The 19,575-nt window shown below is 35.7% G+C and overlaps 1 protein-coding gene across 1 annotated transcript in view; it reads right to left on the reverse strand.

The window, feature by feature from the left end:
• LOC108506145 (membrane-associated guanylate kinase, WW and PDZ domain-containing protein 2) overlaps window positions 1-19,575 on the reverse strand; it is a 701,232-nt gene that overhangs the window by 416,546 nt on the left and 265,111 nt on the right. The gene's annotated exons all lie outside the window — the stretch shown is intronic.

Below are 19,575 nucleotides of genomic sequence, written 5' to 3' on the forward strand. Positions count from 1 at the left end.
CCTTCAATTTTCTGTCTGGCTCAGAAAATTCTAATAACAGGTCAGAATTCAAATGCAAAAATTGAACCGAAGTGCATAACTCCTCCCCACCTTCTATTTCAATTTTCATTTTCTGCGTTGTGCTTCACATAATTTTTTGGTTAGCAGGAAGCTATTCTAAATTGGTCATTTTCTGGTTTACTTAATTCTTCCTGTCTAGTTATTGTTAGATGAAACTAACAGTTTTTTCTGACATTTCTTTTACAATTTTGTCTTTTGATTATTTTTTTAAAATAACCACTAAGAAACCACAAAGAGAACAAAAGACAAGCAGAGGCAGAAATAATTACTGTCTGTAGAACACCACTGAGAATCTCTTCACTGTAATGCCCACCCATACCTTGTGATCAAGCCTTTTCCCACTCTTTCTTTATTGCAATGCCCCAAAGGTTGCTTTTGGTGCTCATATTTTTTCCCCCCACATTTTCCCTCTCAGTACATGATACATTTAAGGATCTTGTACCTCTGCGCTAACTCCTCCAGAGTCTTTTTTCTATTTCAAAGGAAACTGATACCTTTTCACTGTCTTCCTGTTATTTTCCAACAGGTCCCAGATTCCTGCTGGCCCTATGCATGATGCTCTGTGCAAAACCTTTGAGTGAGTTTACAAACTTCTAGATCTGCAGGCTGGGGAATAGTATTCTGGGGAGCAAAAGTGCCCTTAGGGAACTGGGTCAGGGATGGGTCAAAGGGAAGGTGAAGTGCCTGTTCTCAGAGTTAGGGTCTTTTATGATCCAATGAAGAAGGCATGGTGAAATGCTGCTGTGATGGTTGGTAACTAACTATTGGATTTAAGGAAATGGGTGATCAACACTCAGGTCTCTTAGCCTGACCTATCTGGGACCTGCCTTTGGGCTAGAGTGTCATTGAGTGACTAAAAGATAGCAGTGTCAGAGGACAAACCATGAGCTTTTGTGAACTCCTTTCTCCAGCTTTGCTAAAAAGCATCTTTTTCTAGATATGGTGCTGTCCCCCATGACCCAGAGCCCCCAGGAGGTTCAGAAAGGGGCTGACTTGCAATTTCTTCAGCGCTTGTGACTCTGCTGCCCTTGCAGATGGGATGGGAACAGCAATGGCTACCTTTCCTGTCAGCCCCATGGGGGCTTTGCTGATCTACCCAGGCTGAGAGTGCAGCTCAGCTGCCTGTCAGCCAGGCTGCTGACCCTCCTGGCAGCCTTCTCTCTCCTCCTGCCTTGGCGCTGCCTTACATAACCATTGAGAAACCTGAACTTGTCACTTCCCATCTCCTCCCTCTTCCTACCACTGTGAGCAAAGACATTTCCTCCTATGTGAATCAAGCCCACAAGTTTACCAGGGCCTATAAATCCATCTTATGATCAGCTTGTTGCTAAATTACAGACTTTGGCCCCTTAGCCAGAATCCTGCTTCATGTATGGACTAAATTCCCTCTTTTTAGGGAGTAACATCACTGTGCAGTGACTGACCCCACTTTAATTCACCTCTTGCTATGCTGAGGCAAGTCTGTGTGCAGGCATCTTAAGCTGAAGAGAAACCACCCTTCTTACTTTTAACATAACTTGTAATAATCAATGGGTTTTTTTCAATACTAACTTCTACCAAAAAATGTGATGACAACTAACTATATTTCAGCCCATATCCCTGCATACAACCATCCTAAGGACCATTCCTTTTCTGTTTCCACTCATCAAAAATCTTCTCTCATAATTTTCATCTTCACAAATCTCTTAAATTTTCTTTGCTCTGGAAGTTTAAAGTTCACTTTGTGTTCACTGTGACCATTATCTCCTTTTTGCTTGAAAGCCCCATATGTTCAGCAAACCACACGGCAAGCGGAGGGAGCACTTATTGTACTGTACTTGCCATCTAATTAGGAGACACTGCAGAGCACTGTCTAAAATTTCAATTAATTCACTAAAATATAGATCTCTAGATCTTTTGGTTTTGAAGGTAACACTAAATACGTGAATACAATGTCTTCCTAAAATTACTGGCTTCTTGAAACAAGAAGACTCAGAGGTAAGTAAATTGTCCAGATCATTTCAGTGTAATTGTAGCTCAAAGCTGATACTTTCACTTAAACTATTGCTAACCATACCACATCATTTTAGTGGGATGATAGAATTGATGCTTTGTAAGTGGTTGTAATGGCAGATAACAAGTCATGGTCTAGGGAAAACAGCTGCCACAAAAATCTGCAGAAGCCAGGGACTGAGATAATCCTTCTCCCCAGAATAAAGAAAATTGTTTCACCTTTCTCAAGACAGGATAGAAAATTCATCTTTTCCTCAATATTAAATTTTTCAGTAAGCTCTAGATGTGTGAAATACACACCCTCTATGCCAAAAGTCCCAGCTGTCCACTAATCACTTGCCAATATCTCCTTTTTAAATATGATGACATACTCATATGGAAAGTGCTAAAAAGTACAGTATAATATGATATACCCATATCACATATATACTTACGTGCTGTATGCTAATTCTAATGAAACAATTAAGTTCTCACCTCTCTTTTCTGTCTTACTATAACCCTTATTTCTATGTTTCACCAGATCAGTGAAATTTGAACTAAATCAGGTTACTAACCCTAAATACATATAAGCCACTCATTCCTTTATAATATTTAATCCAAATATTTTTATTCATGAGCTATTGGCAAATTTTATTACAGCAAGATAAAATTCTCAAATTCAGTTTTCTGGTTCAGATAAAGGACTCTAAACTAGTTGTCCACAGAGAAAAAAAGCACCAGAATTAATTTTTTTTAATTATGTATTCTTCCTTATATTTGAACATAGTGTTTGAGAAAAAAACCTTCTAGTTCTCCCTTATTCATCATTCACTCAGTGACAGGTAAGTAAATTAAGAGCAAAGTCATATCCATAAACTGATTTTCTCAATAAAATTATAGGTCTTGATGCCTCTTTATCAGGTGAGTCCTTCAAGTAAGTAAATGGTATAGCATGAATTAGTTTTGAAACAATTATTCTCACAAATATTAAATATTAGATACTAAAAGGTGAGTTTATAGAAGTCATATCTTCACCTTTAAAATAACTTCACTAATTAACATAAGTAATTCTACATGTTCTGAATGTTGTCTTATTTTTGTATAATCCATTATTATATAATAAGGGGCCAAGAGGCTTTTGCTGGTGGATTGTTATGAATCAAAATATCTTATTAACAATGTTCTTATTTTCAGGACTATCACCTAAAATCAGAAACAAATTTTTCTTTCTTTTTAAAGAAGAATATAATTATTCCTTAAATGAATTCTCAATCTTTTTTATAGACTTCGATATGTGTGCTGATTTCCTTGTAGATAATTCAAAACCTGCAGATCAATTTGTTTAAATGCAACAACCACTCCAGCCTAGGACAAAGAAAATATGATTGCTTTAAATCTCATATATGCAGCTTCCCATGGGAGTGGAATACAGATGAGCTGCAAATGAAACACTCTCATCACCACACTGCCCAGAGCAATTTTCCACTATGCCCCCTCCCCTCAGGACATATTTTACTCCACCTTTACTATGTTTATAACATGATTTACATGTTAATGAGAAGTGACAGGGACTAAGTAATTAGGAAGCAAGACTGTAGCTTGTCATGCATTTTAAATACTGTACACTGCAATTCTGAAATAAATATTCAGCCCCTTTCCTCATTTTCTTCTTAATTAGAAAACACAATCAATTTAGTCTTTATAACTCCAATACACCTTCTAAAGGTAAATAATAGAAAAGAAATGCATTGTTACAATAAGGATGACTGATCAGCCCCAGTCCTATTATATTTAGTCATTTTTCTTATTATATTCTGTTAATTAATTTTGGACAAAACAGTATGAGCAACATAAAACCTAGAGAAGAAACAGTCCTTTCTCTGAGGCTGTGACCACAACTCTGCAAAGCCACAATGGTTTGCACTGGATGGATTTACTGTATGCATGTGAAGCTCTGTGTCTTACCTGGATAATTTTGTGTGTAAGAATTTTGTGCTATGACAGCAGAAAACATCTTTACCATGGGGCTATTGAGGCCCTACAATAAGGTCTGAAGATATCCGTGTTTGGACAGAATGGCTTTCTGATTACGCATAGGAAGAAAAGTGAAGAAATTCAGGACAGCTGATAAGTCTTGGGTATAAAAGGCAGGGAGTGGGAAATGCCTACCAGTACAGTCATTTCCATGATAGGCTTGTAAGTGGTGCCAATCAACCACAACCTCTTTCACCTCCCCCATCTCCTTCCACACCCCTCCTCCACATTCAGTGAGTTCGCTCTTTCCAAGTTCTTCTTACATGGTGCTCTTTGTAAGGTCAGGACCTCAGAAAATAATGCTTACCATTTCAATACTAATTGTCTATGGTGCTGAGTGAATTAAGTTTTAGAATACATTTCTGATCTATGAACATATTACCATTCTAATTATTCAGGTCAGGAAAAAAAAGCAGAGCAAGAAAAGTAACTTGCTTCAAAGTATTCTAATTGAAAAAAGAAGTTCATTCTCCTTGCAGATCTTCACAGTTCTTTGTGCCAAATATATAACAAAGTTTAAAGACCTCTGAAGCTATATCTGTTGGGTTTACATTACCATTCTATGCATTTTGCTTTCAAATATTTAAATGTCATAGCAATGTGGTGCCTTTTTAGTAAGATACAGTGAAGGAAACAGGATGCATACTTACTAATCTGTATTTCACTGCTGAAAACATTTGTAATGAGTGCACACATAATGGAGATTTCCAGGTAAAGAAGTGACCAAAATGGAGCTGGCAACTATTAGTTATGTGATGATAGGTATAGTACCAGTTCTCTGAACAAGAAATACTTTCTATCAGCCTTTTTTACAGTTCATGGCTGCCTGATAACCTATGTTCATCCACAGGACTTTTATGTTTTCAGATGTGTGCTGCTTTTGCCTGGGATACAGTCAATTTCCTTCACAGTAGCTGGTATGGGCTATGATTTGGATTTGTGCTCGAAACGGTGTTGATAATTCAGGGATATTTTAGTTATTGCTGAGCAGAGTTCCGACACAGTCAAGGTCTTTCCTGCTCCACATCCCAGCCCACCAGCAATTAGACAGGGGGTGCACAAGGAGCTGGGAGAGGACACAGCCGAGACAGCTGACCCCAGCTGACCATATGGCATCATGCTCAGCAGGTAAAGCTGGGGGAAGGAGGAAAAAGCAGGGGGCTTTCAGCATGATGTTTGTCTTCCCAAGTCACCACTATGCACGATAGAGCCCTGCTTTCCTGGGGATGGCTGAACACCTGCCTGCCCTTAGGAAGTGGTGAATGAATTCCTTGTCTTGCTTTGCTTGTGTGCACAGGAATTTTGCTTTACCTACTAAACTGTCTTTAACCCAACCCATGAGTTTTGTCACTTTTGGTCTGCTGATTCTCTCCCCCTCCAGGGGCAGCGAGTGAGTGGCTGTATGCAGCTCAGTTACCAGCTGGGGTTAAACCATGACAAGATGCTTACACATTACTAAGAAATCTAAGCATTCTCTAGGGGCATATTATGCTATAATTGCTATACATGTGAGGTCTTTACAACCATTACCATGAAAAGGATCTTGTTGATACAGGATTTGAGAACTAATCATGCATATGCTATAAAGATTGAAGTGTAAGTAGATTTTACCCAAATTGAAGTGCTAAGACACTACAATTATATATGCAAAAGGCCCCCCAAACTACTCTAAATAGTTTACTTTTGTCTCTCTTTCAAAAAAAAAAAATGTTCATAACTTTTCTCTCAGTAAGACAACTTATACTCTATTTAGCATCACACATTTGAATGTCCAATCATACAAATATTTAAATATGAACATAAATGTCAATCTGAGAGATACCCAAAGACAAACATAACATGGCAGTGATTAATTGCTTTTTGTTAGCAATTTTCATGGGAATACAATATAAATATCTCAGCTTGAAGTACTTGTCTTCCTCATTTATAAAATATGCAAAATAGTTAATTTAAAAAGGAACAGTCAAGCTATTTCCAGTTCCATATTACCTATACTGAATATATATGGAAATAAAGAACCAGAACCTAACACTGAAATGTAACTGGCAAGTACAGAACTTCCTTGTAATTCCCTCTGAACTCAGCTAGCCAGATAAGGATAAATTGCAGTCTGTCTAGCCATTGAATATAAAAAGATAAAAAATGAATTATTCCTTTGAACTCATTTTTGACAGGTGAAGTGCTGGCAGTATTGTGAGACAGACTTTCTCTTCTTATTTAAAAAATAATTAATAAGCCAACTTGACCATCTGTTTACATATTGTATTGCTACTATGGTATCTGCAGGAGTGTAAAACATATGATAGAAAAATGCTCTTCATAATAGTCTGTTTAGTAAATTAGTTTTTTACGAATGGAGAAAGAAGAGTTTGAAATGCAGAGCTTGTAATGGGGCAAAATAAGATAGTTCTGGAAGCTGAATCAGGTATACTCAAAAAAGAAAGGTGGATTTACTCAGCATCAGTGAAGGAGCATTTCTATAAATTAACCCAAGGCCTATGTCTCATAATTCACTTGACAGTTTATCAGCCCTGAAAATGAATTCAGGCAATATAGATGAAGGATGGAAGCAGTGGCTTCAAAGCCCTGTGAGGCAGCTCAGAAATATTCCCTAAGCTTAAGCTTTTTGTGTTCTAAAGGTTAATGGTCCCCAATCATGCCTTCCACTGGGTTTTATTAGTGTAAAAACCAGCCTGCAAGATACTCTGGATGCAGCATAAGAAAGGTAAATAGCTTGAAAGATAGCTTGATTTGAAAACAACTATCTTATGTTTGGCTAAGGGAGCACAGGTTTATGAGTCTTCAAAGCTACTGTGAGGAACAACCAGGTCCGTAGGAAAAATCACACTTTGCATACGAGCTTTTACCACAGTTTGCTAGGTCCTGTCACTAAGTGATTATATTTGGAACAAGACTTTTTGAACATGCACTACATATGAATGTGTCTTTTAACCACTCCTTAGTACTGACAAAATCTGGCACATGATAATGTACAATTAGTTAAAATTATTTTCAAATATTATGCTTAGGCCTGATCCTCTCTGCAGACATCTGCAGTTTAGGAGTCAGAGATCACAAACCTATCTTTCGTGAGCGGAGTAGCTACATGCACAAAGAACAATTTTTTTGGCAATGTGGTTTTTCATGTACAGAAAAACTCCAAAAGAGGATTCTTTAATTCATGTATTTTCATCATTAAAGGGACAGATCTCATTTTTGTGAGATAAATTCTGTCAGTAAAAGATAGATTTACTAACTGCAAGCAAAGCTGACAGAACGTTCCTATTATCTTTTTTTCTTTAGTTCCCATCAGGTTATGAGAAAGATTGTTTCAAGCAGCAAATACAGACTCTTAAGCCTGATAAACATGAGAATGATAGTAGGCAACATGACTTTGGTGGATACATAAAATTCTTAAATATTTATTCTAATGACCTGGATTTTCAACTTCTACTTTTACTTTTTTTTCTGGCTCTCAGGAAGTGGTGCTCTTTTTGCATAAGTTCCTACTCTACAGCAAAATTCTGGTTAGAATTTCATATGATTAGGGCAGTCTTTATTCCTGCTCCAAATGGCTTTATAGCATTGTTATGCCCTATTAAACTGCCTTATACCATACTGAGAGAGTGAATGAAATGACCCCTGGCTGGGGGTGAAAAGATGTACTACTGTAATTGTATTGCATCGTGAGTGTCACCGCATGGTTCTGTCATATAAAAGTTATAAAAGTTACTGCACCTAATCTGTTTAGTTATTGTTCCTGGCACAGTACTTCTCTCCAAGCTTGGGGAAAAGTTCCCTGACTTCATTGCTGTGCAAAAAACTGTACTGGAGGTAGCTGTTGTGAGAATCAAAGATGATCACTTGTTCCCTTGGTCTTCCAGCTCCACTGAAGCTTCTTTCATCAGGAAAAACTCATTCTGAGAGTCAGATTGAACTGAGACCCCAGAAGGGCTGCTGGGGAAAGAGGAAACGTAAAGAAATCTCAACAAGTTAGAATGATGCCTAGACTCACCACTACACTTTTTTTACTGCACTAAAATGATTTACAGGGTCCTCAGTATCTTTTACCTTTCTTCGGAAAGGCAGTAGAAGTGCTGCCAATATCATAAGAAGCCCTTAGCTTTCAGTTCAGCTTCACGTGTTTTCTATTGTCTAAAATGCAAAGAATGTCAAGGGAATGGCAGGTTTTCCTTGTATTTTAGATAGGTGAAAAAGTTTGTGTACCTTAACCTTTCTGAAATGTACCAAGGCTTAGTATTGCTGTAACAGGGAAAGTGTGGGATTCTTTAATTTTAATAAGGGTTTCTATTTTAAAAAAACACTCCTAGAATCTTCCTGATAACAAAATGGATGAAAAAACCCAACACTGTGAAGTAGCACTTAAAATATATATACCCATCTTCCTTCTTATAAATTTAAACTCCTGGCCTAGGTCCTAGAGCATGCACATCTCGTCTCAGAGAAGGGTTGAACACTTCTTCAGCAAAGTAATAGGCCTGCCACTTCTGAATTTTTAATCCATTTAAATTTGATCATCTGATAATCTCCATAATGTCTTATGATATGAATTTTTACTATATTTTTCAGACTTCATACCCTAAATAAATACTAGTAATTTCACAGTAGACAACAGAGGTTATAGCTTGAGGATGTTTTTCTTCCTGCTGTAAAAACATGTTATGTAAATGATTAGAGAGCATTACAATGGTTCTATTTTCTTTCAAAATGAGAACAAACATATTGAAGTAACACAAAACTGATGAGATGATTCACTTACTCTCCTAAAACAGAATAAACAAAATTCAAAGAGATTAATACTTACAATATGTCATAAATGAAAAGAGACCTGCAATTTCTCTCTAACTTTATTGGAAATAAAAAAAAAAAAGTGCAATACTTTTCAAGTACTAAAATAGTGTTTATCTTTTCACTGCTTTACAAATACTGCTACTAGTTATTTAGTCATAGACTTTTTGTATGGCCCAAGGGAACCATTGTGATTTGCCAGTCTGACCTCCTCTATAATCTTTTCAACAAATTTTCCATCCTAGGAAGAGTGTGCACAGAATTACGCAGAACCGAATATAACAAGTTTGTTTGGTTTTTTTTTTAAGCTTCTTTAATATCCAAGATATTTCAAAGCACTTTACATAGTAATAAATCAAAAGCTGATCAAGCAAACAGTTTAGAGAAAAAATTCATCACTGCTCCAGCAGACCACCATCCTTTGTGCTCCAGTGGAAGTGATTGGGTATCTCAGAGAGAGATGATATGGAACTTTAAAAAGAAGAGAGATGAACTTCTTAACTAAATGTAAAATTAAGCATTCCTCCAACATATTTTATAGCCTTGCAGAAAACACATTCAATACATATTTGTCCCTAATTTGATTTTTTATAATACTCAATACTTTTTACAGAACACTTTAAGTGACTGAAAGAGAAGAAATTTTAATTTTTTAATACCATGAAGAATATAAGTGCACACTGGGATGACCAAAGAGAAATATGAGAGCAATGAATTTTGAAGTATACTGCAAACTATCTAGAAGAAAATAATATTATTCATAGAGATAGAGAAAATGGCAGAGCACTGCATTAACATGTGAGAATATGCAGCATTATTTCTAAAGTAATAAAAAACATTTAGATATGTAATTCTCTGATTACTTGCCATGTTGAAATCAACATTTGCATAGTGCAAAAATATATAAATGCGACGCCTTCTTTATTATTTTTTATTTTATTACTTTTTCACCCTTTTACAAGAAAGATATTTTTCAAGTTAAAAGAGCAGATATGAATTATAGGATATATATTTTATGCCTAAATCTCTTACAAACTCTTCATTTATCTTAATTCAGCAGTATTTTAGATGTTAACCTCTAGCACAGAAGTAACCTAAGCCATTTCTAATTGGCTTACAGACTGTCGCTGTGTTTGACTTGGCCACCATCATCCAGGAATGCAAATGGAACCTCGGACCAGCATAGGACTTCTACATAATCTCACTTGATGGATCAGTACTCAGAGTTCCAGCTAGTCCCTAAAGGTACCCTTTGCATTCTCAGCCCTGTGCAGTACACACAAGTGCACCTCCCTCCATGCTCACTGGGAGATGTCTGAATAAAGTGCAATGTTCAATATTTATCTACAGGATAAACCATGATTTTCCTTTCTTTAACATAAGTGCAAAAATGTATGATCATTACCAAAACCATCCAGATATGCACAGAACAACCTGAAAGCTCAGCTGATATATTGGACAAAGCATCTTGAAAATTCTTTATTATTTCTACTACTGATGTAGGTATGGCTACTGAATAAGGAAAGCTCCAGGCAGTAGGAAAATGCATGCCTTTCACAGGGCAATATGATAGATTCATCTGACCTTTTCAAAGGCATGGCCCATACAGGATTTCATACAGTAAATCCTGTATCAATCGTGTCTCCTTGACTAGAGAATATTCCTTAGAAAAATATGAAAGGAATGATCTGTTTTAAGAAACCTGAACACAGGTGTCTACACTTAAGCCAGGTGCTTTAAGTACCATTATGTTCAACAGAAATAAATTCAACACAGTAAAAGACTATAGAAATAGAGTCTGAACAATCAAGTGAACAATCCACTGCCCTTCTTCAGAGAGAGCTGCAGTGCTATCTACTCTCCTTCGTCTTCTTTTGGATCTTGCTACATCCAGTCCCCAGATGTAGCTTTTATTATGTCTTTGTCTTTTAAAGTTTCCACTTTCAGAAACTACTTTGTCCACAGGTACCTCTTTCTTAAATACTTTCTTGCATGATCAAGTCAGCTCTTAATTTTTCTCTTTTTTTTTTTTTTTCTTGTACTATATATGTTCAGATTTGGATTCTGTGACAGCTTTTCCAGAAATAGAATCAGCCTTATCCTACTGTTATTTTCTGAACACTTTCCAAATATGCAGGTTTTACTGAAGAGAATATATCTCTTACTTCTGTCAGGAAACTTCTTTTGTCTTATACTACTGAAAGCTCAAAATTATGCTTTCCAAGTAACTCCAGCCGACAACTACTATAGGCTGTGAAAAATGCAGTGGCATAAGGAAGCATAGTTAACTCTTCCATTTTGGTTCAGGTAGGTTACAAACCTCATTAAACTCTTTTTTATTTTCATATTAAAATCATAGTCTAAGAAAGCAAAAGGACACATATATGTTTAACTTTATCTACATGGTTAATTTCAACAATCTCAAAACAGGCACTCATGCCCTAACCCCAGCAGGTACACACACCTATGGTAAGGATATAGTTTTGAATCACAGAATCAAAACAAAACTAAATTGTATTCTCAGTATTTAATATTTAATTGCTTACATATATGTTTAGGAGTATTGAGTATAAACTAAAACCTTCTGGCACTGAATATTTAGGCTAAACAAATTCAGTTAGGCCCTTCCATAAAAGACAGAATATTTAAATTCCCCAAATAATCACTAGTCAATTACAAATAGAATGGACTACTGCTCAGATTGAGTGAACTAGGTCAGATGTGCAATTGCTCTGCTGGCAGGTTTCTTTCCACTACTGAATTTTCATGAAGAAACGAAACTGAAAAGAGTAAGAAAGGAAAGAGATTTTCATTGATAGAGCTTAAGCTGTAAATTTTTGAAAGTTTCACTGCTTTGAGCTGAAGAATGAAAAAAAAACCCCAAAACCCCCTTTCAAATATCTAATAGAATTATTTAGTTAGTATGGAAAATAAATAATTCATGCAATCTGTTCATTTGGCTTGAACACAAACACATGAAAGGTAATAAAATATAATACTTGAAGAGGTTACCAACAGAAACCCATGAAACAATGCTAAATCAAGTTATGTCAAAAGAGCACAAATCTTATAAAAAATCCTTTTTAAAATATGGCTAATATTTCGAGGAAAGCTCTTTTAAAGTTCTTATGGGTCAGATGATTCCTTTTTTTATTAGAGGAAGAAACACAAAATTCAAGATAGCAAATAATGTTCATGCTTGAATGCTATATTGCATATCACTTGCATTTCTATTTTCTTCCAATTTTCAATCCAAGACTTTGCAACTGAAAGCTAAAAGGTGAAAACAACTTGTAAAGGTATTTATTTCCTTTAAAGCAAAACATCACTTAATGAAACATCTATGCTATTTCTACTTAAGATATGGCAAAGTGTTCTGCCATCAATATTATCATTTTGTAAGTGAATCTACCAAAAGCAGTAGGACAGCAGCAGCTCAGAAGACTATGCATATTCTCATTGGCCTAGTAATAACACATCTGTTTGATAGCCACATGCCTCTTATTAACTACATATGAACATAGATTTTGTTTGATGACACTCTTGTGAAACAAAGTAGGTCAGCCAAAAGAGAGGTAAACATTTTGTAAAAAATTTGCTTTGACTTCATGGAATCAAAAATATTTTCTTTCAGGGTACCAATAAGACCATGCTATGTATGCTGAAAAATATGATGCTGAAAAATAATCCCCTCTAAAATGATGAAAGGAGAAAAATAGAAAACTGAGAAAGACTGAACGTTCACATGAATGTCTGCTGGCTTTCAAAAAGGGTAGAATGTTGGTGCGGGTATTTTCATCCTCCTCATCCATCAAATTCAGCAAGTATGTCTAATCAGATCTCTCTGCTTTCTGATGGTAGAGTGGCTATACAGTGTTTGACTAAATATATGTCATTGAGATATCCTGACTAGTCTTTTCATCTAAGTTGAACTGAGCCATTTTGCTCATGGGACTTCTATCATCTGGTCACATAAAGTACTGCTATGGTATTATCCTATCAGCTCAGTGGGCACAGGTAATTTGACAGCTTTAATGAGTTACATATGCACAGTCCTGAGAATTCAGTAGAATTTCTATTCTAATTCATGCAAAGAAAAGGTCAGTTTGCATATTCAGTTTCATTGCTGTATAAAAAGTGTATAATGCATAATGACTAAAGGCCAATTCCTTCAATCATTAAACACACAGCACTCATGGTGTTAATGCACCGGTTAAAAATATATATTTATGTATATTTTTCTATGGCATTTATTTCCCAATAACCAACTTGTCAATAGAAACATTGAACAGCTTCTTACACTTTTTCTCTAAGTGCTTATTATTTAAAGTTAATAGGCCTTGCTTTAATAAAAACAGATTTTGTGTTCAGTGGGGCAACAACATAATTCCTGGAGAGCTGAAAGTATAGAATTCTCAGAGACAGGGAATATACTGATATTGAGGCAAAAATATATTTCTCAATATATTTTCTCATGCTGTAACTCAGTAGTTTTGAAAAAGTGCAATTCTTCTCCTTTATTATATTTTTGTCATATTTTTTGTCACAAAATATGTCAGAGAGAAAGCAGTGGAATGTTCTGATTTTGAAAACATGAAAAAAAAGTTGATGATATATTCTCATTTATAAGTGGACCTTTATTCCCCAAACAGTAAATTATTCAATGGTATCATTGACAGAATCTCTGATGATTTTAGAAAGTATTGATGCATGTTACCAGACAACTGCTAATTTAGTTGGTGGATTTCAAACCATTAAAGAACGGAATGACAAATGGAAATGACCCAGTGGTGGAAAAAAATGTTTGCACATACAGCCCCAGCAGACCAGACCAGAAGCAAATACTGCACAACCACACAGGTATGCAGGCAGGTTTTTGCAGGAGCTCTTTCAGTGTATTTGGACAGAAGTTGATAATATTAACACCCTAGCCCTATGTTTTGTAAACATTCTACTTTTGTATCAAAAACCTCCAAGCTGTGAAATATTTTTAAAGCTAACAGTGTGCAAGGAAGACATTCAGAACTGAGTTCTGTGAGAAGAACTTTCTAGTAAATGTTCAAAATGTTCTAGCAGCAGTTCAAAAGCAAAACAAGATTGTGAAAAGCAAGTGTTCTAAAACACAGTAAAAAAGAGACATGTTTTTAAATCCGTAATGACTTATCAAGTAAACCTGTATTCATTGTCCTCTCCACAGGTTTTTGAAAAGGGAAAATGTCACTATAAACTGACCTTTTCCTGAAGCATTTGCTAAAACTTTACAAATGTCAAAACAGCAGTTCAAAATGAAGACAGCATCATCAGGAAGGAAAACTCCAAGGGTAGCTGTGCATGTAATTTAACAAAGTAACTTAAGGTATAAACTGCTTTTACTTTGACTTGTAAAATCCCCATCAAACCAGTGGTCTTCTAGATATATGTGAGAGCAAAATGTATTTTTCCAACTTGCAATGTTCAACAGCTTCCCTGGCATCAAACGCTGTTTAAAAAAAAATGAGGAAAGCAAACTAATAAGATTTAATTGTCACTGAATAATATGCAGCACCAAATAACATGATGAAATTGCAGGGCAATCAGTCAATAGTACACATTGTCCAGGTCTTTTTTCTCCTTTTTCATCTTTTATTGTATCACAGTCAGTATTAATACATTCCTCTGTCACCACAGTAAATGAATCCTCATTTTGTTTTTGAATGGGTATTCACCGTGCATCAGGAACACTTGTTAGTTGAACTGGAAGACTGAGAGAAGCAAAAATGTGTAGAAGTGCTACCTAATTTTTTATCCAATAATATTTTCTAAAAATTGCATGACCCTAGGATGATAACTGAGATGACAGGTTTCTTTTATTTAACTATCAAAATGTCAAGGAGCTAGAATGGAGAACAATATAACTGTATTTGAACCTAACAAAAATGCCATTGCCTTTGGGATTACTGGGTAACTTTGAAAAAGAACTGTCATGAGAGATTCTTACAAATGTCTGTGATTGACTGAATCAAACAAAAAGCCACAATGTTAATCCTAACCTCAATCTTCTGGATACTTGTCCATCTCCCGCCTTTCAAATTTGCTGTCACGTGCATGAGCCTCACCAGACATTACAACCGTGCGTTATTCCGAGTTATTGCAGAAAATAAACCCACCTGACCTCATTTAGGAGAGTCTCTAAAATCGCTGAGGTTAATCAATTCACTTAAGATGCAGGAATAAACAGTATAAATGAAAGCCAAACAACCAGTGTCAGTGACTGAAGCTCACAGACGTGGCAGCATATTGCACAGTAGTCTCAGAATTACTACCTCTAAGTAGGAGCACATCTATGTAAATTATTTTGTGCAGTGAGTTTGCGGAAGGTCTTTAAGAGCATTTATTCCAATATCATTCTAAAATATTGATTTACTACAGAGCTGTAACTAGTAAAGTAAAATACCCAGTACCTAGAACAACAATGAACCTTATGGTTTCTTTCCAACTTGAGATGTTCTATGATATTCTACTTTATTAGTACAGATTTTTGAGGACCATTGCAGGAAAAAGTAGGTATTCACAGGATAGCAGTGAAGATTTTGTGACTGGTGGATGCACAGGTTTGACTACTGAGATTTTTCCTGATGATTCTAAGAAAGAACATACTTTCTACAAAGCATTTATAGATCCCATCATTTTCCTCATGAACCTTTTTACTTGGGCCTAACACTTTAGACCAAAATACTGACCTGCAGCCAAACTTCCTGAAGTTGCTGTGTTGAAAACATGTTAGAGGAAGCCAAATATGACCTCCAAATTAACAGAAATCATGAAATAAAATCATTTCTTGTTATGGAAATTTATAGAGAGTAGGTTGATAAAATACAGACTGATGGGGACTGATAAATCCTCACAGTATAACATAAAGAAAGATATCCAAACTGGTAAATGAATCCATTCTATTAGAAAAATCCTTATAGAAAAGTGAGGCACTGGAAATCTGCAGAGCATCAGACTGAGTTGGATAATCAAGAAACACATTGGATGTTATATCCTCTTTGAAGAATTATGCCTGCTGCTCAGCTTTATGGCTGTCTAGAAGACATTAAAGTGCATTTAGCTGGAAGTGAAACAACATTTTTCAGTGTTCAAATGTGGCAGTTTTGAGTGTGAGACAGAATACAATTTAGGAACCTCTGAAACACTCGTTGACATAATAGCAGCGATCCATCCTCCCTAAAGCAGCAGCTGATGTCTTGGTTTTCTCCTCCATTTAACCAGCAAAGTGATGAGCTCTTGTTAAGCCCTGGTTTTGCCACAGCTAGCTTTTCCAGTCTTGACTCCTAAGATTTTTTGGAGGCTCACCTGTTCTGCACAATGCTTCGTCTCCTTAATTCATGCGTTAAAAAGCATTTCCTCTGCCTCGTAAACAAAGTGGGAGTTTGTTTCCATAGAAACAACAAAAAACCTGGAGCTGTTTCTGTTTCCACAAGTGTGAGGCTCTGGTTTGCTTCCTTAGGAAAAGCATAAGGATCCCACAACATGCTCTCTGTGGAGGGGATACAAGACCAGCCCTTGCCCAGATCAAGTCTAATTCTCTCAACTCTTATTTGAATCATAAACTGACCTCGCTACTCTTCTGTTTATTAGGATGTAAGCAACAAATGGGATATTTTGGAACTACACTGTTACTCCCCCATCACCATAATACAGCTTTTGGTTCCAACTAAAATTTTAATATTATTGCATGTTATTCAGAACTGGACCCTTTCACACTATTTCTTTAGCCAAGTAATAAAATTATTCAACTATACTAAAATTCAGCACAAAAGCATGTCAAAACAATCAGGTTACCATATAATATAGAAGCTGACCTAAATAGAAGAAATAGTAATTTTTTTATAGAACTGTTTACTTTTCATTTTCTTTTCCCTTTTGCTGTCCATACTATACATATCAAATATTAATTTCTGTTTTCTGCAGCTTCTCTAGTAATTCAGTACAGCAAACTCTAAATACTTTAACTCCTTTGAGTCCGCAACAGTAAGCACTTGTTTCACATAGTTATTTCCTAAAGACTACAAGACTCAAGTTCTTCATTCAAGTCCCTGATAGGTTTGGTATTTAGTGACTAGTAAAACCTTTTCTTTTTCCCATTTTCTTTTTTTTTTTTTAAATGACCATCAACTCCTTATTTTGGAGCTTCTGCCTATGACCAAAGTTCTGTCTTCTTTCCTGCCCTTTCCCATATGCACTCAATATGTGTCCACCTTGTGTCATAACATAACTGTACAACTACATTATTCTGACAGTTGTATTTATTAGAAATACAGACACTCTGTGTCTTCATCGGCAAGTGACATGTGAAAAAGTAAAAAGAAAAGGGAAATCCTTAAGACTTTGAAAATAAATATTACAGTACAGTTTGCAAAGTCCATATTTTTCTTTGATTTTCATAAAATAGCTATTTTGATAATGAGCATTATGCTTATTGTCAAAACGTGTAAGAGCATCATCGTTCCCGATCACATACCTTTCATTGTTAACTCTTCAGTTGTTTTTAATATCATTCTCTCTTTAGTTTTTGTGTTTTCCTTACAATCAATACTCTTTCATTTGTACTCACTGGTACTGTAACTTATCTGAGTTCATTGTAATGTCTGTCCTGTTGAGATGTGTTTTTCTGAAAGTTTGCACTATTACTCAGCTGAGTGGTTTCACTGACTTCAGAAGGCAAAGAGAATAGGGGTGATTATTAAGTACTCAACTGAAACCCCAGATGCAGAAAATCACTCCACATCACTGCTTTCTGCCTTGTCCCCTTTCACAATTTTAAAATATTTCTTGAACTTTTATGAGCTGTCTTTGTTATGCTCTTTACGGGGTGGGGGGGAAGGTAGTCTGAAACAAAAAAGCAAGTCACACCTCAACATTTCTAATCCTCAGAATTTGCACTGAGATTCAGGGATAGAAATGGGACATGCAGAGAAAGGGTTCTGCTCTTTTAGGGCTCAAATGAATGAAAAAGATACTCAAATCAAAATCTCTTAGTTGATTCACATGTTCTTTGACAGTGTACACAACTAGCCTTTACTAAGTTGTAAGTCTTGGTAAACCAGAGGTTTCCCAGAGACATTCCTGGTCACACAATTCATCACTTTGGTTGACTTAAGGTCCCTCATGAAATACAACAAAATCTCTTGTCTCAAGACTTCATATATCATTTATTATAAAAAATAATAATTAAAAAAAAGAGTTGACATCACCTTGAGGTGATTTTCTAACTAGACAGGAGCACAAAAACTAGAAAACTTACCTGCCTATCAGCATTACATAGCTTTTACTTTGAAACAACACAGCATAAAATAAAATCTTCTGCTCCAAAAAGTAGAAAATATTTTATGTGCTACAGATTCTAATCTTACTGGATGTAATGCATGAGAATGTAGTTTGAAAGTATATCATGATGTGCATAACATCCAGAGACAAATGCTTCCTCATAGCAACTACTGCTCTCAGGAATAAAGAATGGGATCAAATCACAAACAGTGGCATCATCAATAAAAAATCATGAAAAAAATCCTGGGAGGAGTTTCCTGTTCAGTTTTTTTCTGAATCATGGAAATTAAATAATTGGGTTTTTTTCCCAAATATCTGATTTCTCAGTTGCCTTCATCCAATCTGTCTAAAATGAACTCCCTATGTTTCCAAAAGCTCACACTCTGTGTCAGTGAGACCATGTTAACATTCACTTTTGAGATAATCCTTTAATGTCCACTGATAGTCAATGGAATAAGGACCTCTACAATACATTTTTAATAACCAGAGCCTAAAGTGACCTAGTATTTGTGTTGGTGGCCACATCATAGGCACTGGAAGTTCAGTAAGATAAATTCCACTGCATAATTTATGGCTGTACTGTTACAGGTACTAAGACCAGGAGATAAGAATGTAATCGAGGTCACAGAAGGATGGGTTGTGTGAGAGTTTAGGACACGGACCTAGGAATGGCAAAATACTACTTCAGCTTCCTGTTATGCTCTTTCATGGTCTTGACCAAGTTACCTAATTGCTTTGAGTTAGATTTAGCTTAATTAGTCATGTTCTCTGTAGATATCTCACCTACTTATTCAGATTCCCTGTGTGGTTAATAAGGAAAGATAACTCATGCCTTCAACACCCATTTCCCTCTGAAGGCTACAACATGAGTTTAGCAACTAGCTCAAATGTAAAATTTGCATTATAAATGTACAAAGGTAGGTGAGAGTAATCTTGTTCTGTTTCACAGGTCTGACTAGACTAGACAAACTGAAAGAGTTTCAATTTTATCTGAATTTTAAAGTCACTTAAAAAAATACCAGAAAATAGAAAAAAAACACTTTGAAACATGCTAAACCCACTATTATTTCCTTAACCATTCCCTAATGGTGTGCCTAAGTTCCTAATTGAATGATGAGTCCAATTATGTTTTCTTGATTGCAAAGTGCTGTATATTTACAGAATAAAAATTGTGAAATGCCCAGATAACATAATAATGGAATCATGTAAGTACCTTGGAGAGATGTATACAGCACTACCCATATATATACCTTGTAAAGGTGATAAATGGCATCAAAATGGAATTAAATAAATCCTCAGCTGAGGCTGAACATAATAAACATTTGAGGTCAGAAATGAAAAATTTAGATCTTTTATATACATATTTTTGCTTTCTGCTGAGGCATGAGTTTG

Source organism: Lepidothrix coronata, unplaced genomic scaffold (assembly GCF_001604755.1).
Source record: "Lepidothrix coronata isolate B3197 unplaced genomic scaffold, Lepidothrix_coronata-1.0 Scaffold207, whole genome shotgun sequence".
Taxonomy (NCBI): domain Eukaryota; kingdom Metazoa; phylum Chordata; class Aves; order Passeriformes; family Pipridae; genus Lepidothrix; species Lepidothrix coronata.